The sequence below is a fragment of the Colobus angolensis genome, unplaced genomic scaffold, assembly GCF_000951035.1.
Source record: "Colobus angolensis palliatus isolate OR3802 unplaced genomic scaffold, Cang.pa_1.0 Scaffold6, whole genome shotgun sequence".
In the NCBI taxonomy this organism is placed as follows: Eukaryota; Metazoa; Chordata; class Mammalia; order Primates; family Cercopithecidae; genus Colobus; species Colobus angolensis.
The window spans coordinates 5,729,250-5,753,377 of NW_012119598.1; the positions used below are offsets into that span (position 1 = coordinate 5,729,250).

Here is a 24,128-nt window from a genome sequence, read left to right on the forward strand (position 1 = left end):
GCTGGGCATGGTAGCGGGCGCCTATAATCCCAGCTACTTGGGAGGCTGAGGCAGGAGAATTGCTTGAACCCAGGAGGCGGAGGTTGCGGTGAACTGAGATAGCACCACTGCACTCCACCCTGGGCGACAGAGTGAGACTCCAACTAAAAAAAAAGAAAAAAAAAATAAGCATTAGATAAAATTTTCTGAAACCAAAGTTTCAATTTTTGGTACGTGTTAAGTGGCTCCCAGCTCTAACTAACCCTATAGACTTAGAGTCTATAAGCTATTTGAAGGTCTCATCTGAACATTATTTTGTTTAAAAGAGATGGTCTGTTATAATAATCCCCTTAAAAAAATCTCTAAGGGGGCCAAGCGCAGTAGCTCACATCTGTAATCCCAGCATTTTGGGAGGCCAAGGCAGGAGGATTGCTTGAGCTCAGGAGTTCAAGACCAGCCTGAGCAACACAGTGAGACCCTGCCTCTAAAAAAAAAAGAGAAAAAAAATTTAAAAAGTAGCTGGGTGTGCTGCTGCACGCCTGTAGTCCCAGCTATTTGGGAGCCTGAGGTGGGTGGCTCACTTGAGCCCAGGTCGAGGGGTCGAGGTTGCAGTGGGCTGTGATTGCGCCACTGCATTCCAGCCAGAGTGACAGTGAGACCCTGTCTCTTAAAAAAATCAATCTCTAAGGAACAGAATAGAAGGGCTTTGAATTGCAGCAGGTTCAAAGTTCTTAGGGGCCTTTGACTCTGTCCATTGGAAATTCCTCAAGGTAAAGAACTGGCTCTCTACTCAGTCTAGAGCTTGTATGGGTGTTTAACTTCACATCCACTGGTGTTTAAAACAGGGGTCCCCAAACCCTGGGTCTGTGGCCTGTTAGGATCTGGGCCACACAGCAGCAGGTGAGCGAAGCTTCATCTGTATTTACAGCCACTCCCCACTGCTCGCATTACCGCCTGAGCTCCACCTCCTGTCAGATCAGTGGTGGCGTTAGATTCTCATAGGAGCACAAACCCTATTGTGAGCTGCGCACACGAGGAATCTAGGTTGTGCGCTCCCTATGAGAATCTAATGCCTGAAGATCTGTCGCTGTCTGCCATCATCCCCAGATGGATCCACCTAGCTGTAGGAAAACAAGCTCAGGGCTCCCACTGACTCTACATTATGGTGAGTTTCATAATTATTTCATCATATAGTACAATGTAATAAATAGAAATAAAGTACACAATACATGTAATGTGCTTGACTCATCCTGAAACCATCCCCTCCCCCTCCAACCCCAGTCCGTGGAACAACTGTCTTCCATGAAACCGGTCCCTGGTGCCAAAAAGGGTGGGGACCACTGGTTTAAAATGTATCAAAACTTGGGCTGAACTGAGCACTACTTATGAAGGATTGTCTAAAAGGCAAGCCCCATATCTACTCTTCTGGATATGCTAAGCTGCGTCTGTGGATGTGCCAAGGACCTGTAATTTTGGTTACCTGCAAAATGCTTTCCTACTGTCGCCTTGTGCTACCAGCCAACATGACAGGACACCAGAAACACAGGCCCTTTGAGACCGCTGTATTTACAGAGGATGCTGCCCTTCATCGAAAGAGCATAAAAGAATGTCCTGCGCTTTTGTACCTGAGTCACAATTCTTCTAAGAAACTGGCTGCTTGTATATCACAGACACTCTGACTCACATTACTAATCATGGTCCTCTCCCTGCATAGGCTGCTGGGAAGCTCAGAACCAGACCTGAGGCTGTGCTCCTGGCTGCCTACTGTCTGTCCTGCCTTCTAACCACTCTTTTGCTTGGAAACCTCATCCTAGGGCTTATTTAGGTTTTCCTATTCTTATTTTCCTGATTTTTTTTTTTTTTTTTGAGACGGAGTCTCACTCTGTCGCCCAGGCTGGAGTGCAGTGGCCGGATCTCAGCTCACTGCAAGCTCCACCTCCTGGGTTTACGCCATTCTCCTGCCTCAGCCTCCCGAGTAGCTGGGACTACAGGTGCCCGCCACCTCGCCTGGCTAGTTTTTTGTATTTTTTAGTAGAGATGGGGTTTCACTGTGTTAGCCAGGATAGTCTCGATCTCCTGACCTCATGATCCACCCGTTTCAGCCTCCCAAAGTGCTGGGATTACAGGCTTGAGCCACCGTGCCCGGCCGTGATTTTCTTACTTAAAGCACCCACAAACAATTCTGATCTGTGGTTAAAAACACACTGAAATTCAGAATAAAATTAAATGCAACTTGTTTTCAAATGAACTATGAGAGTATAAACTATATACTAAGAGACATGATAGGGTTCTAAAATTTCTTACTGAGAATTTGGAACAACAATGGTAAAAGATGGTAAAGCTCACAGGGCAGTCCAAGGATATTTAATTTAACCATGACACAGCCAAATAACAGTGTTAAGAGAAGTCACTCCCAGGGTAATTCTATATTCATGTTAAAAAAGAAATTCTTATTACAGGATTTGTGGTTTTTTTTTTTTTTTGAGACAGAGTCTCCTTCTGTCACCCAGGCTGGAGTGCAGTGGCCGGATCTCAGCTCACTGCAAGCTCCGCCTCCCGGGTTCACGCCATTCTCCTGCCTCAGCCTCCCGAGTAGCTGGGACTACAGGCGCCCGCCACCTCGCCCGGCTAGTTTTTTGTATTTTTTAGTAGAGACGGGGTTTCACCATGTTAGCCAGAATGGTCTCGATCTCCTGACCTCGTGATCAGCCCGTCTCGGCTTCCCAAAGTGCTGGGATTACAGGCTTGAGCCACCGCGCTCGGCCAGAGGATTTGTGTTTAAAGAGACATCATTGATTATCTGAATTTGTATAGGCACTGGATATGTAAGTTAAGTCAACTAACAAATCATAAGCATTTAAATAGGAATGAGTCCAAGGGCCTTGTAAATAATCCATATTTTATTCAGTCAGTTGACTTGTTCTTTTTTCCTTATATAAACAAATAACAGGGTGATTCAATTCAGTGAGGTGAAGTGAATACAGATCTGTGAAGAACAATAAAATGTTAACTTTATGATCCTGTCTATTTTGCTGAAGTTTCTACATGATAGGAAACAAATGCACATTTTGACCCAGGGTCAGACCTTACTATTTCCAGCAGCAGAAAATGAATCTACTAGGATACCTGCATTTTATAAGCAAATCCAACCTATTTCATATAAACATAATAACGTCTTGGACACAGTTATTCACAGTCCAAGACTATTACCTGGGCTCTCATTCAGCATTTATGCATTTGAAATCTATCTAGTCAAATTTTCTTGACAAAATTTTAGCCTCTAAAGGAAGAGTTCTGCTTCTGATAACCCATTATGCTACTTTTACACCCGTGTGTTGAACAAGTAGCACAATCAGATAGACCCGGAGGGGGCTGTAAAAATGCAGATAGAAACTGATGACCCAACAAAAAGCAGTCACTCGTGAGACATAAAGAAAGTCCACAAGGGAAATAAGTGAGAGAGAACCTGCTGGGCATAAGGACCTACTGACTATGGTAAAGTAAGGGGTGAAAGTGAAGTGACTTCCAGCTTGTGCAAGTAAATACTGCGATGATGAGAGGGAATGCTGGAGTGTTGCGTTTGCCTGATGGGCCAGGATGGGATAAGGATGATGTGCAGTTTTAGTTTAGATACGAAGTGTTGGTAGCATAACCAGAAAATGCCCAGGAGGCCCCTGGAAAGGACAAATGGAGGTGAATCACTACAGCACACAAGGCTGGAGCCATGACTTGTGTGGGCATCTAAGGAGGGTCTGAGATGCTCAAGATGGAGTGCAGGGGGCCTCCAATGTCAAGGGGAGCCAAGAAAGGAGGAGGCAAGGAGAAGGTGGTGTCCTGCGGGCTAGGGAAGGAAGAAAAAAGCTGGAGACTGGTCAAACAGGCCAAAGATACAAGGAAGGAAAGTGACAAGAAGGAAGGTGGCAAGCCAGACTGCAGCAGAGTGAGGAGTGAGGACAGCTGACAGCAGGGAGAGTGCACAGGCCACTCCCATCAGCAGCAGGCTATCAGGGTATCACTGACTTCCTCATCAGCACAGGCCACACTGGTCTTTTCCCAGGAGGGTTACAGGCTCTTCCAGGTCCTGATGTGGACCTGCCGAATCTGGGTTTCTGCTCTGTGAGGGTCCCTGAGCACAGGCCCTTAGCCACATTCTCACCACCCGCATAGGGAACAGTACCTGGCCATGGGATAGAACAAGTGCATGAGAGGACAGAGAGAGGAGGGAAGCTGATGCCCCCGGCAGGGATGCTCATGCTGACTGCTGCAGCCAATCAGGTAGAACCCAGGGCCTGTGGTCGAGGATCTTTCCTTCCATTAAGGTCAACAGGGCAGAATAAGACTCAAAACACAACAGGCTTCGAACACATCACCTTTCAGTACTCCACCCAGCTCCGCCAAACCTCGCCTCAGCTGTATCCTATTGCTGAAAACTTTCCTTACAGTACCTCCAACCTTTCCAGGCCTTCTGTATGTCTGCTTGTTCCCTGACGCACTCTGCTAAAATCTTGCCTTCTATCTTTCCTTTCTCTTCATTTTTTCTGCCATCCATTATTACTACTTTGCAGACACATTTTACATTAACACTACTCACCCTCCTCTGTTGACACGTTGGACTATGGCATGCACCCAAGTTAATTTATTTTCAATTTATAAAACTGTACCCTTTGTGATAATATTACCTTAGGATATTCAAACGCAATACAAAAATATTTACTTAAGAAATCTAAAACAATAGCAGCTGGGAGAAATATCTATTAAAATACCAACTGTGAAATGACGGTTGTTAAGTGTCTATTTTACCCTCTGTCTTAAAAGAAGAGCACACAAAGGGTTTTGCCAAGCTGGGGGAGGAGTGGAGTTCCAAAGACAAGATATCCTGGGCAAAGTACTCAGGGGCTTCCGTCTCCCCGCAGACAGGTCGACTGAGGATTGTAAACCCGCAATAGCAGTATCCAATGTAGGTCCCAGCTTTGTGAGCATGGCCAGGGAAAGAAAGGACTGCCAAGAAAATGAAAATAATTATTTAGGGAGTAACAACTAAACAGTCCACATTATGACCTGTAATTTGAAGTCAAGGGGAGGCAAGAACAGAAAAACCTTCACTGCAATACCAGCAGCAGCTCAATGGCGGGGGCCCACTTGGCGGGACACTGGAACGCGCCAGTCTTATTATCACTTACATAAAGAAGCGCATCCAAAGATGCAGAAGGAGGTGGAGGCAGAGCATGTACCTGCCTGAACCAATGTGGAATATGGGGAAAAGCGTTGGCTTTGGAGAATCCGGTGTAAAGCTGGCTCCATAGCAACTTAGTTATTTTAGGTTTGCTACTTCTATTCTATGAACTGCAGCTTTCTTGTTTGCAAAATGGGGGAAATTAAAAGTGTCTGCTTAATAGAGTTTTTATGACGGTTAAATAAGATAATGCGAGGAAGGGCCTAGCATGTGTCTGGCCCATGGGAGATGGTTAATAAAAAAAGAGTTGTTATGATTGTATTTGTAAAATGAAGTAAGAACACCCATTTCATAGTGATTCTATACTAAATAAAACAATGCATATTAAAGTCTATAACATATACTGTGTGACAGACAGCATGTATTCAATCAATGTTAATTCACTCTGGAGCTACACTTTCTTCTCAGTCTAGCAAATAATAAGGGATTTGTGTGAGTTCGGAAGAGAGATCCCTAAGGCAGTAAACAGTCTCATAGGCAAGTACAGACTTAGCATTACAATAGTTTTCATCAGCATTTGAATGAAACCAATTCTTCCAATGTTTTGATCCCTGGAATCGAACTGTAACTTAACCTCAGTATAGAATTTTGTACAGCAAAGGGATTTATGAGACTACTGCCTCCAGTGTATTCAGTGATCAAAAGTATTGGAAGTCTCTGTTGTAGCATAAATCTCAGTAGAACATAAACTCCATGAAGCCTGAAACTTGGTAAGTTCCATTTCCCTGATGAATCTCCAGTGCCTAGAACAGTGTCCGTTACACGGTGGAAGCTCAGTAAATTTGTTAATTGAATGAATATGGCTTACAGGCATATGTTATATATCAATATAAAAAGTTACTGTCCACAAGGATGAGAGACAGGAAAACAGGCAGTGGAGATAATTGGAAGTAAAATGGTGACACATGCCATTGGTCTGACTCAGAAATACTGGAGATTCTAATAGAGGCCTTCATCTTCTTTAGCAAGGCGGTAATAAGAAACTCCCAAACATTCCCAGCCATATTACTACTACTACCTTAATTTGTCAGTGCTTTACAGATTACAAAGTCTTCACGCACAAATTCTCTCATTTATAATTTCCTGGCTTACTTACACTTTTTTTTTTCTTTTTTTGAGATGGAGTCTTGCTCTGCCACCCAGGCTGGAGTGCAGTGGTGTGATCTCGGCTCACTGCAACCTCTGCTTCTCTGGTTCAGGTGATTCTCCTGCCTCAGCCTCCCGAGTAACTGGGACTATAAGCACGTGCCACCACGCCTGGCTAATTTTTTGTACTTTTAGTAAAGATGGGGTTTCACCATGTTTTCCAGGATGATCTCGATCTCCTGACCTCGTGATCTGCCCACCTCGGCCTCCCAAAGTGCTGGGATTACAATTGTGAGCCACCGTGCCCAGTCACTTAAACTTTTTATTAGAGCTCCTACTCTAGGCAAAGCCAGTGGGAGATTTAAAAACACGTGAGGCCGGGCACAGTAGCTCACGCCTGTAATCCCAGCACTTTGGGAGGCCGAGGCAGGTTAATCTCCTGAGGTCAGGAGCTTGAGACCAGCCTGGCCAGCATGGTAAAACCCCCGTTTCTACTAAAAATACAAAATTGGCCAGGTGTGGTGGTGTGCGCCTGTAATCCCAGATACTCGGGAGGCTGAGGCAGGAGAACCACTTGAACCTCGGAGGTGGAGGCTGCAGTGAGCCAAGATCATGCCACTGCACTCCAGCCTGGGCAACAAAAGTGAAACCCCTTCTCAAAACAACAACAACATTAATATGATAGGATTTCTGCTCTTAAATATAGTTGGAAATACGGCAGGGCTGAGAGAATTCTTCAAGGGCAAATTTGAAGGGCAAATGCTCAGTTCGTCTGTCTGCTCCACCCACACTTGTCCCATTTGTTTTGCCTGTACCCTGTGCTTTCTTTTATATGCAGTGCCCCGTCACCGAGTCAGACAGTCAGGACTGCGGTGACGCTCATGCCTGGGGTGCACAGCATGCTGGGTTCTAATCCTGCTGGCCATATAGCTCCCACTCTTGGGCACAGGGCAAGGACTCTGCAAATAGGAAATACATCAACCATATAACCATATTCTCTTTTCTTACGTACCAATATTCTGAACACATTTTTCTCCAGGCTGGCAAATGAAAATATAAAAGAATTGCAAAATGAAACAGGTTGCGCTGAAAGGCAATAACTCTTTCCTCCATTTTTAAAGAAGAAGAAGAAGAAGAAGTGGAGGATACAATAAAAATAAACACCGGATTCCCTCTTATTCCCTAGGGTGAGAAGAATTCTGGGAAATAATTCCCTGTGATAAAAATGACATGCCTGAAGTATGTGAAGCTGTTTGAGAGACCGTGGGTTAAATTTAATTACTATGAAAATAATATTACCAGAAGACTGGATATGATAATAGAAGTTATGAAACAAGAAGTTCTTTTTATATCTCAGTTATTTTTAAGTAATTAAAACAAAGAGTTATTTTTCCATACATTATCTTTCAAATTGGTTCTTTCGAAAATCGTTGGTGAAACAGATGGTGGCATCTTAATAAAACAACATATCCACAATCACATGGTGGCAGGCACTTCCAATGACATGAACCTTTCTTATTCCTACACCAAATTGTGCTCATAATCTGAGATGTCTCAATATCTGGGGTAATTTTCCCTTATGTTCTTATTTTTTAAAAGGGAAAGGAAATGATTTTGAAGAAACTATATTTCTAACATATCGTTTCCTGAATTTAGTCTAAAGATGGTCCCAGATGAACGATGGTTTGACTTAGGATTTCTCAACTTTATGATAGCATGAGAGCAACAGGCACTCTGTACAAACCATACTTCCAGTACCCATACAATCATTGTGTTTTCCACTTTCAGTATAGTGTTCAACAAGTTACATGAAATATTCAATACTTTATTATAAAACAGGATTTGTGTTAGATGATTTTGCCCAACTGTATTCTAAGGGTAGTGTTCTGAGCACATTTAAAGTTGGCTAGCTAAGCTCTATGTTCTGTAGGCTCTGTGTACTGCGTTAAATATATTTTCAACTTATGATGGTTTTACGGGAATGTGACCCTGTCCTAAGTCGAGGAGCATCTGTCCTTCTTAAAAATGCTATTGATATGACATCTCTGTAATACTTCCCTTCCCCCATCCATCCCCATTCGTTCCTTAGCGGATGGACCAGATCTGGAGATCTCAGGGGATGGGGAGCCAAAAGCAGAGGGGTGAGAGTGTTGGAAAGGAGAAGAGAGACTCCTCCCTGGGCCAGTTCGTGAGTTCAGCCAGAACACAGAAGAAAGAGCCCCAGACCGAGTCCCTGACTCTGTGAGGAGAAGCAGTTCTGACCTAGCTTGGGATAGAGGGACCCGCTGTCTGCATGGCCACCTAGCATGAGGCACTGAGAGGGCCAAACAACAGTGAGACGTGGGCAGATGGGTCAGTAGTGACAGGAGGCACACATGGACGTTCAAATCATGAGGCACAAAGAGCCCATCTGCGCTGACTGCGGGCTGTGGTACAAGAGGAGTCAGGATGAGCGTGGAGCTTTCATGGCACTGATGAGGGTAGCTGAGTGTAGTTCTGAGAAGCGGATGGCATCTGAGGTGGGGTGGGACAGTCTGAGGGCTGTTCTCCTGGTTCCTACTGAGGCTCATCCCCTGCTAATTGTCTTCTCCAGATTATCCTGTTACTGCATGGCTACGCATTAGATCTTTGTTTGCCTACAACACATATGTGACACTGATCCCAATGACAAAGAAATCATGCTGACTTCATTTGCAGGAAGACCTTTAAAAAATATATATATATATATATATATATATAAAATAGGTGAATTTCTGGAAACAAAAAGGATTGACATAATTTTGGTTTGGGAAAACAGCACCTGATCTTAAAACTCCATGGGAATCTTTCATGTTCAGATGTGATGAGGAAGGAGGCACAAGGAAGTGAGTGACTGGGCCTGAACATGGCCACCCCAGTAGTTCACCCAAATCCCTTTACTCCTCCTTGTTAATAAGCAGCACACACACACGCAGCGTTCACTCAGCCAATGGTTCTTATGCTTTGCAGTGTTCTGTCTCTGTGGAAAGAGTTAACTCAAACATAGTTCCTACACCCACGGAGGACGGCAGTCTAGTGAAAATGTGGCAAGAGTGATGGGGACATGTTACAGCCAGGACTTTGCATACAGTGTCTGGAAGACAAGAGAGGGGCTGCCATAAACATGACTCATATGCACGGACTTGTGCGCTCCACAAGCTGCCTGGCATTGATGCTGGGCTGACAGTGCTGAGCAAAAGCAAATCTAGTCCTTATCCTTGACTTCCAGGAGCCTGAGCCAGAGAACCATGATGCAGATCAGAACAAAATACATTTACAAGTGGTGTAAGTGTCACCATGGAAACGTGTATGGGGCTGTGAGCTTACAGGCCTAGGGAGTGCCTTGCTGGGGTCCAGGCGAGTGAGTGCAGATCTTAAGACAGAGGGACAGCATGAGCACCGGGGAGCAGAGCATTTAAGAAGCTGAGAAAACGCCAGAGTGACAACACCACCCCAAATGGGAAGGTGACAGGACATAAGGCGAGAAAGGGAGGGAAACACAGGCCATGGGAAGGATTCTGGACTTCAGCCCAAGAACAACAAGAAACAACTACAGTTTTTTCCTTTTCCTTATTCTTCCCTTTAAAAAATTTAAAAAAGGGAGCAGGGTGGTGTTGGGCAGTTTCAGAGTGCTTACCCAGAGCTGACCCGTAAGTTGAATTTTGAAAGATGAATAAAACTTTGCTAATAAGGGAGGAAAGTGTGTTCCAAACATAGGAAGCAATATGGAATGACATGAAGGTCTATTAAGAAAATGCAAGAAGTTGGATTTGCTGACATGAAGAGTAGACAGGAAGCGAGGGGGAAGAACAAGACTGCCATGTGAAGCTAAGAATGAGTTCTCTTCCAGAAACCACGTGGTGCCACTGGCACATTTGAAGCAAGGGGGTGGAGTGGCTGGGTGAGACTGTGCAGGTTCTGGAGTCAAAGATTGGGTTCACTTCTCTGTTCTCCTTACAAGGTCTTTAATTTGGAGAAACCACTGAACTTCCTCTTCCTAAGAATCCCCCAACTACCACATTTATCCTAGTGCCCAGCACACAGCTAAGTGAGTTGCTGCTGTACTTGAGAAATCTCACAGAGAGGCCAGGGTACAGTGGGGACTGACAGTGGTATACAGACACAGCCATCCAGGTGAGAAGTCAGGATGGGATGGGTGAAGGTAGTGAGGGTGAAGGGGAGGGAATGGGCCTGGGAGGTGTCCAGGCAGAATGCGGGGAAGTTGGGGCGAGGAAGGAGTCCTGGACAAATGCCCAGTTCCAGCTTTGTTGTGGCAGGTCTGGGTGGATGGGGAGCAGCTGCCTATGTACCACTGAAGAACCCTCACAGGAAGCAGGTGAGTAATGTGCCTGGTATCTGGAAGAGGGGCTGGGGCTGGAAACAGAGACTTGGGAGTAAACACAGAGGTGGCAGTTGAAACCATGGAATGTGATAAAATCACAGGGAAAGTACAAAGAAGGAAATGGGTGAAGGACGAACCACAGAGATCTGAGGTGTATGGACATACTTTTAGTACGTCAGAGCCTCGACTGAGAACAGTCCTTGTGACACAGGAAAGGAGGCGTGTCTAACCCTCCTCTAACCCTCCGTGCTGAGACTGATGGTCACGGTCAGGATTCTGTGGCTCACAGCGGGCAGAGCTTGTGAGCAATGCCCCTTCCAGAAGGCTGCCTGATCAGGGTCTGCTCTGGTTTGGTTATACCCGCACTGGGAATTTCCTTCAAGTTTCAAGTTTGAGGAGAAAGCATGCTATGCTTACTATGTCAATGTCACCACAACTCCAGAGGCCCCCACAGTGCTGGAAGCTTCTGATTCTTAGTCTGAGGAGGAGAGAGACAGAACACTAGACTTCAGGACACAGTGAGTGCTCACACAAGATTTGCTGGACGAATAAAAGACAACTGGACTAAGACAGGAGAATCAATGATCCTTTCTGGGCCAATCTTGTGCAAGGAATTGTTTTCTCATTTAATTTAGCTTTTTGTTTAGTCAAGGGCAAAGAAGATTTTAGTTAAGAGACACTTCTGCCTATAGAAGTGATATGTGGTTAAAACAATACCACTCTTAGGAATCAGATGTGGAGGATGGTTAACTGTATAGGGAAAATATCTGAGTGAATATGCAGAAAACATGTATAGAATCCTTAAGTTAGTAACTATGCTACAGAGTAATAGTCATAATTACAATGAATTGATCACATAAGTTAACTTGGAATAAACTAGGTCAAAGGGAGAGGGTGGTAAACCCTTTCAGAACATTACACCAGGAACAAAAGAATAAATATACACGGCTTAATAGAAGCGTCAGTGATGTCTAATGAGGGCAGCAGCCATCCAATAAATAAAAAAAAAAAATTACTCTGAGAGCAGACATAATCAACTAATTGAGCACTGATGAACATGATCAGGCAAATTATTAACATTAATATAGAAAAGATACAAAAAATTGGATAAAGAAGAGAGAAATAAGCAGATATAGAGGGCTACACATTAAGACTCAGATCCAGGTACCTGCTTTAAGATCATGCGTGCAATGTTCGGATGCTCTCAGGAAGTGATACTGTACGAAAAGGTGCTCGAGGAAGATGTCTTCCTCATACCTAGAAGGCAGTGTCCTCTATGTTTGATGCTTCATTTGGAATGACTTTTCTTCTTCCAATGATATTCTCATAACCTTAGTTTGATTTGTTCTCTCTAATCCAACATATTCAACCTAACACTAAGGCCAGCTAATTCTGTTTATCAACATACCTCAAAGCCAGTCCCCTTCTCCCTGTGCTGTCACATTGCTCTAGCCAGGCCTCTGGCATCATCTGAGAAAACTCAACTAGGGCAATGGCCTTCCGACTGGCCTCCATGTCTTCAGCGCCTTTTCTATATGGGGTGAGCTAGCTAAAGGAGTGTCCGCAATCTGCTGAAAACACCTGAATGGCTTTTCAATGCCGAGGACCACATTCTAGCATCTCATCTTAGCACAGCATATGAAGCTCTCTGTGATTAGCAGTCTCACCTGTCTCCACCCTCATCTCCCACTACATGCCATCAGCAAAACCAGAGTGCTAGTAGTTCCTGACAGCCAACACCAACTACGCTGCATTTCTCATCTGCTCCTGCCTCCCTTCCCCGGCGAGTCCCTACTAGCCCTTTATAGCTCAGGTCAGCCACCACTGCTTTCTTCAGCTCCGATCCCCTTTTGGGTTAGGCTGCTGTCTCTCCTATCTGCTTCCACAATATTCTGTTCATTTCGCTATTGGTATATTGTCAACATGCTGTTGTAGAAATTTCAGGGAATCTATCAGCCCATGTCCTGAACTACAGGTGCCTCTTGGGCAAAGGTTATGTTTTGTTTATCTCCACATCCTCAGCAAGGAACAATGAGTCTGGCACAAAGCAGGTACCCAATAAATGTTTGCTGAATGAAACATCAAACAAGCATCATATCAAAGCTACATACTATAGTGATAGAGTTCTTTGGACGACTAATAAATACCTGGTTGAGAATATGGTTCAACAAGTTTAACTGAGTTGGCAAAGTGACAATTAGTTATGAGAAATTTCAAAGATTTGGCAGCTGGACTACCAGTGTAACAGACAACTATGTAGTAATTAATTCATCTGTATCTGCTGAAATACAGAAATGATTTTGGAGCACCTACTAGAATACCAAATATTCTGCTAGAAAGTTCTGCAACTGTAGTAGTCTCACTTTACAGATGACACACAGGGAGTATATGATTTATACCAAAGTCACAGAATAAAAAAATTAGTTGGCCGAAAATTTGAGCCAAGGTTTCTTAAAGGCCAGAAATCTTTCTAAGTCAAGACTGCCTCACTCACGATAGTCATCTGCTATAGTGAAAACAACATGTAAGTCAAAGTAGTTCAGGAGTCACAATTTTAGGGAAAGATGGGGTGAAAAGAAAATTAGGGGAAACTTCTAGAAGGAAGTCACTGCGATTTTTTCAATCACGAAAGATCATTTCTGCGAGCTGTTTTTTAACTTCAAAATGCCTGAGTTAAGAGAACTATTAATACAGTCAAACAGAATTCCAATGAGAACCTACGAAACCACACAGATGATTAAGATATCACAGTGATACATTATGTCATAACCTTGGCAACTTGCATTCCTATCACAGATTCAGACAACAGCCAGGAGGACCCGCCTTAACTGAGCCGAACTTTGCTAAATCTAGAAACTCTCAGCTTGGTTCATGTAACTTACCTGGTTTTATTACTTCATTTGGTTTCTGAAGGTCAGAACTTTCCTAAATTGGCTAGGTACCAGCTGACTGGGGAAATACTAAGACAAATGAAATCTATGATCTGATGAGGTGGCATCAGTGTGAAGAAAGGGGTATACAGGAGCAGTAATATGATATGAAGTGCCTTTCATCCTCAGCAAAGTCTGCATATGACTCTTGACATGAGCCATTAACAGGTAATTTTCTATTAGGCTCATTATAGCCATTTTCAGAGAATGTTTTGTAATTATACTTTACATACAAAAGAGTATCATGCTACTGCAACAAAGAATAATTTAGAGATACTTTCAGAAAATTGTTTACTTATAATCGTACTTTCTGGCCTAACTTTACTCCTCATTTTCTTATATTCTCTTTTATTTTCTCTTTGCTTTGATTCCCTCATTATTTTTTAATTATAACAATTATTTTATTTTATTTTACTATATGTATTTTTGTAAGTTTTAAAAATGCTTTAAAGGCCAAGGTAGAGTATAAATAGAATAAGTGCAATTTAGAAACTCTTGTAAACTACAGTTAATAAATCAGCAATGACATACAGATCTAATAACTTTTCGACACTTTGTTTTAATATCTAGAGTAAAAAAGAATGTTATTTTTCACCCCAAAACCTTGGCTGCTGAATATAATTTTCTCAATCTAAACATCTTAAATACTTTCTACTCTAAGTTAACCATACTATTTTTATTTTTTGAAACCATTATCATTAAATGTGGCAGAACTTAGCAATGTAAGAGAAAAAAATTTTTTTGGAAACTCCAGCATATTTAACAATAATTAATAATCTTTCAAAAGTCTAAGAAACTCTTTTTAGGCACAAATGAATTACCTCTAGTTGCCTGTGGTGCATTGTTGAAGGGGTCAGGTAACAACAGTTCTTTGTAATATAGTGCCACAGGCTCTATATGAAATCTAGTAACATAAATTCAGAACAAACGTAAGAACTGATTTGGAAACAACTGAGAAAATGCGACAAGGCAGTCTTTTTCTCTTCTAATTTTCCCTTCCTTTACTACGTTCTTACGTATGGTCTAATCAAAGAGTTAAAGCAATTTTTACCGATATGTATGATGTAGTTCAACATTTCACAGTGAGCAAAACTCTTATTTGGCTGCTGAAAATAGAATACAGTTATTTTAAAAATATTTCTGTAATATAATATGTGACAGCCAAAACATCGTTATGCAAGGTGTCTCCTCAGCCCCACTACATTCTGCACATCTCCACTGTTTGGGCACTATTTCAATTTGCGTGCTTCCTCTGTAAGTTTCTTGAGCTGTCCTTATGCCCAACCATACTACAATCTTGTAGCAGCAGGGCCATCTTGTGTTTGTATTCTACCTATTCCTAAGTTCTAGTGTGGTAATACACACACACACACACACACACACACACACACACACACACACACACACTGTGAGTTTTCAAGAAATATTAGGAAGAAATGGATTTGTTGATTTGTCTCAAAGAGGAAGAATATTTGGCATTAAGGCTTTCACTGTAGCTGCCCTGTTTTACAAAGTGAAAGGAGCTTGTGAATACTATTCAAATTAGGGTTGATATTGAATTAGCCTGTTCTCACTTGACTGGATAATTTACGAAGAAAAGAGGTTTGACTGGCTCACGGTTCTGCAGACTGTACAGGAATTGTGACACTGGCATCTGCTCAGCTTTCAGGGAGGCCTCAGGAAGCTTACAATCAAGGCAGAAGGTGAAGGGGGAGCAGGCACATCACATGCCAGAGCAGGAGCAAGCAAGCGAGGAAGAAGATGTCACACACTTTAAAACAACTGGATCTCAGGAGAACTCACTCATCATTGTGAAGACAGTACCCAAGGGAACGGTGCTAAACTATTCATGAGAAATCTGCCCCCATGATCCAACTACTTTCCACCAGAACCCACCTCCAAAACTGGGGATTACATTTTGGCATGAGATTTGGGTGGAGACAACATCCAAACTGTATCACTACTATTCATGCTAGCTTTCTTGATCAATCAGCGACACATAGGGTGAGAGAGGCCGTCACTGTTAAAAGATCCGCAACAAGGAAAACATGTGAAAGAAATCCTTTGATGAGTGAGAGGGCTGCCTGGTTCCCATTCCAGGAGCTCATGGTTCTAATTCCTCAGCTTGCCAATAAATCTGGATTGCAACTGGTAATATATTAAAGAGTTCCAGTGGCTCAAAAAGAAAAGACTCCTAAACATGAATCATTATTTAGTTCCTTCATTAAGACTGCAATCACAGGTATCAATAATGTTTCATTCAGTTGTGTAGTACACAGTACTCGAGATCTGACGTTGATCAGTACTTAGGTTGATCAGGACTTAGGAATCGTACCACTCATGAACCTACGGAGCCTGTTTAACCATTTCACCTATAAGGAGGAACGGTGAAAATAAATTTCCTTAGGTTGATGTTTCTACAGATTTTGCAGGCTTAGTCACAGGATGCACGGGTGCAGGAAGCTTCTCCTGAAAAGGACGGGGTTGTGGAAGCAGCAGCCCATGGGGAGTGAGGCGACCTTCTAATCCCATTGTGCCCTTGACCAATTGTGAGGCCAATCAAGTTGCTTCCCCTTTCTATGCCTCACTCTGTTTTGAGACCTATTTTGTTACTTACTGGGGATTTTACCTAGCACTTAACATCATGGCATTTAGCTCAGTCCAACGCTTCAGTCACAGTTACCCACATTTGGTTCTGATACACACCTTGCATTTTACTTTTCGCATGCCTTACTGTCTTTGCCTGGAATGCTTCTCCATCGCATGTCCACCTCTGTGGCTGACACAGACTGTTGCCTGACCAGTAGTTCTTCCCACCATTTTCTCTCTGCTGTTTTTTCACTAGAGAAGCTAGAATAGCTGTATCCTAATTTTCCAGCCTGTTGTTTACCTAGTGATACAAATGTAATGAAGTTTTGGTCAGTGAGACAAAAGCAGAGTCCTCCTGGAAAGCTTTACGCTTTCCTCGCTGTGACTGCCCTTCTTCTTCCTGACTAAATAAGGATATATCTGGAGCTTCAAAAGCTGTTTGCAACCATCAGACGTAACCATGAGAGGAACACCGAGACTCACACACACCTTGATGTTTTCTAGCTGCTAAATAAGCTCTGGCAGTTACATACCTCTAGACTTTTTCTATGTGAGAAGAATAAGCCCCCAACTTACTTAAGCCTGTGTAAAGGCTTCCTAAGACTTCTAGTCAAAAGCATTCCTAATTTTAAGTTCACACTTAGGAGACCAGCTCCTCTGTATGGCCTTTCCTTTGTACTTCATTGATAAACTTCTTTGGGAGCTTGTAATTTTTTACCCTTAATAGGGGGCTCATTTTGATCTGCAGCTCTTTGCACAATGCTTAGTGTATAACACATTAATAAAAACTCAAATATCTGATGCAGAATTAGGGAGTTCTGACACTACATCTGATATGCATTTGGGCATCACTTTAGCCTTTTCTCAGGTTTTACAATAACATATTTCTTAATTTGTAAGAGGGATACCTCCGAATACAATTTTCTCTTGCATTTCAACAATGAATATTTATTAGGTTGGTGCAAAAGGAAATGCGGTTTTTGCATTGTTGGAATTTGCTGTTTGATACTGGAATACATTCTTGAATAAATGTGGTTATGTTACATATCATTTTAATGGGCAATTCTCAGTTTATTTTTATTTTTGCTAATGACTTGCTGTTTATGTTTACTTTAGACTATGGAAATGATGTCAGACAAAAAGCACATTTGAGCAATTTTCTTATTTGAGCTCAAAATGGGTCAAAAAGCAGCGGAGACAACTTGTGACAACGCATCTGGCCTAGGAACTGCTAACGAATGTAAGTGCTGTGCTGGTTCAAGGAGTTCTGCAAAGGAGACGAGAGCCTTAAAAATGAGGAGTCTAGTGGCCGGCCATTGGAAGTCATCACCGACCAACTGAGAGCAATCATGGAAACTCATCCCCTTACAGCTACCCAAGAAGCTGCCAAAGAACTCAATGTTGACCATTTGATGGTCATTCAACTGGAAGCAAATTGCAAAGATGAAAAACCTCGATAAGTGGGTGCCTCATGACTGAGCAAAAAAAGAAAAAGAATTGTCATTATGAAGCGTTGTCTTCTCTTATTCCATGCAACAGGGAACCATTTATTGATCAGATTGTGATGTGTGATGAAAAGTGGATTTTATATGACAACGGGCGATGACCAGCTTAGTGGCTGGACCGAGAAGCTCCAAAGCACTTCCCAAAGCCAAACTTGCACCAAAAAAAAGATCATGCTCACTGTTTGGTGGTCTGCTCCACTACAGCTTTCTGAATCCCTGCAAAACCGTTTCATCTGAGAAATATGCTCAGCAAATCCAGGAGACGCACTGAGAACGGCAAGGCAACGCCTGCAGCCGGCACTGGTCAAGAGAAATGGCCCAACTGTCTCCATAACGACCCTTGACTGCTTGTTGCAAAACCAACGCTTCACAAATTGAACGAACTGGCTTCATCCACCATATTAATCTGACTTCTCGCTAACCGACTTCCACTTCTTCAAGCATCTCGACAACTTTTTGCAGGGAAAATGCTTCCTTGACTAGCAGGATGAAGAAAACGCTTTCCAAGGGTTTGTAGAATCCTGAAGCATGGATTTTTATGCCACAGGAATAAACTTATTTCTTGTTGGCAAAAACATGTTGATTGTAATAGTTCCTATTTTGATTAATAAAGATACAGTTGAGCCTAGTTATAATAATTTAAAATTTATGGTCAAAAACCAGAATTACTTTTGCACCAACTTGCTACATAGGTACTGTGCTAAGCACTAGGAACAGAGATAAGACAGAATTTCTGCTAACTGTGTATGTGTGATATGTGCCCTAATAAAGGTAAGAACAGGTGCTTCCTCAACATCTGCTTATCTCCTGCTTTACTCAGAAACTGGCTGTCAGGCTTGGCACATAAACTCAACCTTCCACCCTCTCATACTCCAACTTACCCTCTTCTCCTTCATTCCACTCACGTAAAACGAAATACCGTTCCAGTTGTGATCTCGGGTACCACTTTTCACCTCTTGTGGGGTCCTGCTCTAGGGGTTATCTACTTTCATGTTTTATTAACCAGAATTCCGGTGGGAGGTGGAGGGGGTATCTATACTCGTGGGAGCAATTTACTCACTTCTGATTCATGTCTCAACCCCCACAATCTGGGTTCTGCCATAACCACTTGACTAACAATGCTGTTCTGGTAATGGTACCAGAGGTCTCTACATTGCCCCCTTTATGAACTGGATATGCTTAGACAAGCTACACTGCTGGCCACAGCTACCTTCCCCAAACATATGACTATCTTGACTTCTGCGCCACTACTCTTTACTTGGGTTCCTCCTATTTCTTAAACCCTACAGTAGTTAGCCAAGAGACCAGGCAGGGGTCTCTGAGACCTTTCACGGATCCACCAGGAAAACTATTTTCATAGTTATCAGTAAGACACTGCATTCTCTTATGAGCTCTTAGGAGCATATAGGGGAAGTTACTAGATACTAAGTGACACGTGATATAGCAACAAATTGTAGGTAGCAACAAATATAAGTACCCAGTCGTCTTCTATTAAGCCAAACATGAAAGACACGTGCACAAGTGTCAAACTATCAATTTGCTAATTTAGGGGGAGGAAAAATGGTTATTCTTCATAAAAGCATTATTTAAGATAATGGATTTAGTCATTTTAAAATAGGTGTTTTTAAAAGCTTTTTTTTTTTTTTTCTAATATGATAAATGTGTCCCACATATACGAAAGCTTTTTGGGGTCTTCAGTGATATTTAAGAATGTAAAAGGTGTAATACCAGTTAAGTTGAAGAACCACATTCTTAAACTTTGTCTTCTTGGCTCTTCTTCAGCCAGCTCCTTCAATTTTGATGTTCCCTAGAATAGCATCTGTAGCTCACCAATTTTCTCACCTTAAACTAGGATTTCTCAATCTTGGCATGACCAACCCTTTGGGCCAGCTAATTCTTTGTCAATGGGGGCTGTCCCCTGTGCATCCCTGGCCTCAGACGCCGTCCCCCGTGCATCCCTGGCCTCAGACGCCTAGCATCCCCTTTTCAAGTTGTGTCAACCAAAAATGTCTTCAGATATTGTCAAATAAAATCACCTCAGGATGACAACTACTAACCTAAATAGTATTCCTAGATAATTCATCTAATATCTAGGTTTTAATTTGACTTATGATGATAATTCCACTGATCAAGTACCTATTCTGCACCAGGGACTATCCTAAGTACTTGATGTGCATTAACTCACAACAGTGGTGCTGACTACAGCCCCCATTAACAAAGAATTAGTTGGCCCAAAAGGTTGGTCATGCCAAGATTGAGAAATCCTAGTTTAAGGTGAGAAAATTAGTGGCTACAGATGCTATTCTAGGGAACATCAAAATTGAAGGAGTTGGCTGAAGAAGAGCCAAGAAGACGAAGTTTAAGAATGTGGTTCTTGGCCAGGCGTGGTGGCTCACATCTGTAATCCTAGCACTTCAGGAGGCTGACGTGGGCAGATCACCTTAGGTCAGGAGTTCAAGACCAACCTGGCCAACATGGTGAAACCCCGTCTCTACTAAAAATACAAAAATTAGCCAGGCACAGTGGCAGGTGCCTGTAATCCCTGCTACTTGGGAGGCTGAGGCAGGAGAATCGCTTGAACCCGGGAAGTAGAGGTTGCAGTGAGCCAAGATCACGCCATTGCACTCCAGCCTGGGCAACAAGGGCAAGATTTCAACTGGAAAAAAAAAATGTGGTTCTTAAACTTACTGGTCTCAGGACCTTTTTACACTGTGTGAGATGGATCAATTATGACTCTCATTTTATGAAAAAACTACAGAACAGAGAGTGATGTGACGTGCTCGGGGTCACACAGAGTTGCTGTTGCTGACTACTGCAGTGTTGACCACTCCTGAGCCTCAGAGCCCTGTGACTAACTGCTGGGCATCCCAGGGGAAATTTACACCCAGGATACCCTAAAAATGAACTAAAAAACCCTTTCTCCACAAGACCAGCTAGTTCTGCATTACCTAAGTCAGTTAAATGTGCAAGTTTAAATTCACCCTCTCTGTGCTTTAGCTTCACCAGAAACCTGGATGCCATTCTAAATTCTGCTTGGATTCTCTTCTTCCTTAGTCCTCAATCCAATCATTCGAGTTCTAACAATTTTCCCTTGTAATGATTTCTCAAATACAACATTTTTCTCTATCTTCCACTATTCCGGTCCTTACTAGCGTCCTAATCTTTACTCTGCACTGCTGTAATCAACTCCCATTTGATGTTCTCGGCCCCTCAAAATCATCTTCTACAATGCTGCCAGAGTGATCTATCAACGAATGCAAACCTGGTCACGTCATGTTAGTGGCTGCCTGTGAGCTAAGGGTAAAATCCAGGGTCCTCAGCACAGCCCCCAGACCCTCAGATCAGTGGCCCTCTCCAACCTCAGTGCCTTCCTGTCACCCCCTGTATCATACTTCTCTCTCTGGCAGTGCTGTGCTGTTTGCCTGCCTGAGCACACCACGCTGCTTCGTGCCTTCGATTCAACGTCACCCCTTGGGAGGCCTTCCAGATTCTACACCCTGTGGATTCTTCTGTCACAGCATTTAACCCAGTCTGTGGTAACTGTCTCTGCACCTGTGTCCCACACAGGCCGGTAACACCGTTGATAACAGGTGCCCAGCTTCACTCAAAAATCTCAACTTTCTCTCTCCAGGGCCTGGTGTAGCAGGGGTCCCCAACCCCGGGGTCACAGACCTGTCAGTACTGGTCTGCGGCCTGTTAGGAACCAGGCCACACAGCAATCGAGTGGTAGGTAAGTGCGCATCATGGCCTGAGCTCCATCTCCTGTCAGATCAGCTGTGGCATTAGATTCTCGTGGGTGCACCTATTGTGAATTGTGCATGCAAGTGATGTAGGTTGCATGCTCCTTATGAGAATCTAATGTCTAATGATCTGAGGTGGAACAGTTTCATCTTGAAACCCTCCCTTGACCCGGTCCATGGAAAAGTCATCTTCCATGAAATTGGTTCCTGGTGCCAAGAAGGTTGGGGACTGCTATGGTATAGCACTAGGCGAAGTATGCTTCAGAGAAGTTTTGTAGAAGCACTGAGGTAAAAGAACGACACAAAGCAATGAGACCTGTTTGGGTGGCGGGAGGGATGGGAGTGGAGGCTGTGGGATGAAGAGAGTTGGGAAAACTTTTGTTCAGAGAAGGTCACAATTGAGCGGAATCTTGAAGGAAGAGGAGGCACTCTAGACAGGATAAAGGTCCTGCTGGATAGAACAGTACTTGCAAAGGCCTGGAGGCCCAAGAGGACGTGGCACATTTAGGAAACTGCAACAGATGATGACAGAGGATAGGATGCACACATGGGACCTGGGCTGAGACTGGAGGAGCAGACAGGGCTCCTGCTATCAAAAAGTGGCCTATATTATAGGTCTTGCAAGAGAGTTCCGAAGTACTTATTTCACTACTCCAATTACTTTAGGCACCACAATTCGCAGGTCATTAAAACATGTTTACTACTCTACTTTTGAATACTTATTCAGCACTACCTGTGTTAGGTTTGATAGGTAACTTAACCTCCCTGTGCCTCAGCTGCCTTACAGGGTAATAAAAATAGTACCTACCTCACAAGATTATTGTCAAAACAAATGTGTTAATAGACGTGAAGAACATAAGATAGCAGTGGTACACAGAATTGACAGTGGATGTTGTGTTGCCACTGATTTGCCATTAGTGACAAACAGCTGCTGAGATTAGAAAGCAGGGACTGTGCTTGAAATTCACAAGACACAGCCTTAATGTAAAAGAAAGGCATAAATTATAACAAGTAAGTTTATCTAGGGAAGTAATAGTAGCAGGAATCTAGGTTTTTAGGTCCATGATCTCAGGCAACAGTATAAAATGATTACCAAACTCCTTTGGATAATATATTTATATTTGGATAATAAATTTAGCTTAAAAGTATATGTTTATAAAGTATAATTTGACCAATTATTTTCTGAACGCATATGACCTTACAGTTGCCCACACTGAAACCCATTTTCAATTTTCTGCCTTTCAGGTACAGCCTTGAATGGTTTCCTTAAGTCTGAAAGATTTTCCTGTTGAGTTTCGTGATTTTCCTCTTCAGTTGGCAATTACTCATTTGAAAACACTTGGGCCTCATTTGCTCATAAATCATTTCCAAACAGAATTTCAGAAACAGAAGGGTCCTTAGAGATTGTCTAGTCCAAGAGTCTATTTCATAAACAAGAAAACTGAAATACGGAGATTGAGTAACTTGTCCAAGTTATAGTCTGCGAGGACTCCACCTTGACTTTCCTACGTGCTCTCACATACGACTCTCCCTGCCAGTGTGAACTGCCTACTGATTCCAAGTCCTTGTGTATCCTGAGTAAGCTTTATGACAAACTATCTTACTCCAGACTATGGTGAAATCAAATGGTTTCCATTTATTTAACTTGCATATTTCATGTGTTTCCTCAACAGAGGTTAAGTACTTGGTGTTAGATGTTCGGTTAATTCTTGCTAAAATTCCACCAGTATGCCTATTACTACATTCTTTATCCTCCAAAGTCAAAGTCATTAAGTAAAATCATTCTCTCCCATGAAATTTAACCTATTAACTGGGTGGATACAACCTCAGTGGCATGACCCAGATGCTGTTTTCAAATTTGCAGGGTGAGTATATTTTCCAGGCGGGCTTCTAAAAATTTGAGAATTATTGCTTAAGAGGCTTAGTGTTCCTATCCTCTGACAGAGGTAGTACTGGGCAGACCCATCTCAGGGCCTGCCAGCTCACACACCTGATGGAGGGGGCCTACCTAACCAGGTGTGTTCCAAGGGTAGGCTCTGCTCTTTTGACATCCAATCCACAGTCTGGCCAGTCACCTAAGGGAGGCTTGGGGTAAAGAGATGAGTTGATCCAGATTCTTTCTCAGGGAAATATGGCTCAAACTCAGAGAGGAGCAGGTAGTTAGTAAAAACGAAACAAAACAAAAAACAAACCTAAAAAAAATGCAGAGAGAGAATCCATAAGAAAATGATGGGTCACAACCAGCAACACTGTGAAAGCAGAGGCTCTGAATTACAAAAAACATACAAAGAGTAACAATAAAAGACTCAGAGGCAAATAGGGAAGTGGGGAGGCGAGGGAAGAAGTGAACGTGTTATATTCAAGATGTAAGAGTTTAGGCCCTCAGTATTCTGCTGTCAAGGTCCAGTAAGCGGGATCTCTGTCTGGTGAGCCAGGATAAACTGAGGTTTCAGCTCCAAAGCTTGAGACGCTTTTTCCTTTACCGCTACGCGTTTCCACCGTACCCTAAATAGAATAGATTTGATTCTTGCAACCAAAAGAACTCATTACGACACCTAGGAAATCTTAGGGAGGTGCTAGAGTGTGCCTTCAGCTTTGTCGCTGTGTGCAGCTCACTGGCCACTTCCACTCTCAACTCTTCCAGCTCAAGGGAAGTTTTTACATATGCAACACATTGGCCTTAACTTCACCAATGGCTGATTTCCA

At 42.9% G+C, this 24,128-nt stretch overlaps 1 protein-coding gene across 3 annotated transcripts in view; it reads right to left on the reverse strand.

The window, feature by feature from the left end:
• LYRM4 (LYR motif containing 4) overlaps positions 1 to 24,128 on the reverse strand; it is a 159,860-nt gene that overhangs the window by 135,125 nt on the left and 607 nt on the right. The window lies entirely within an intron of this gene.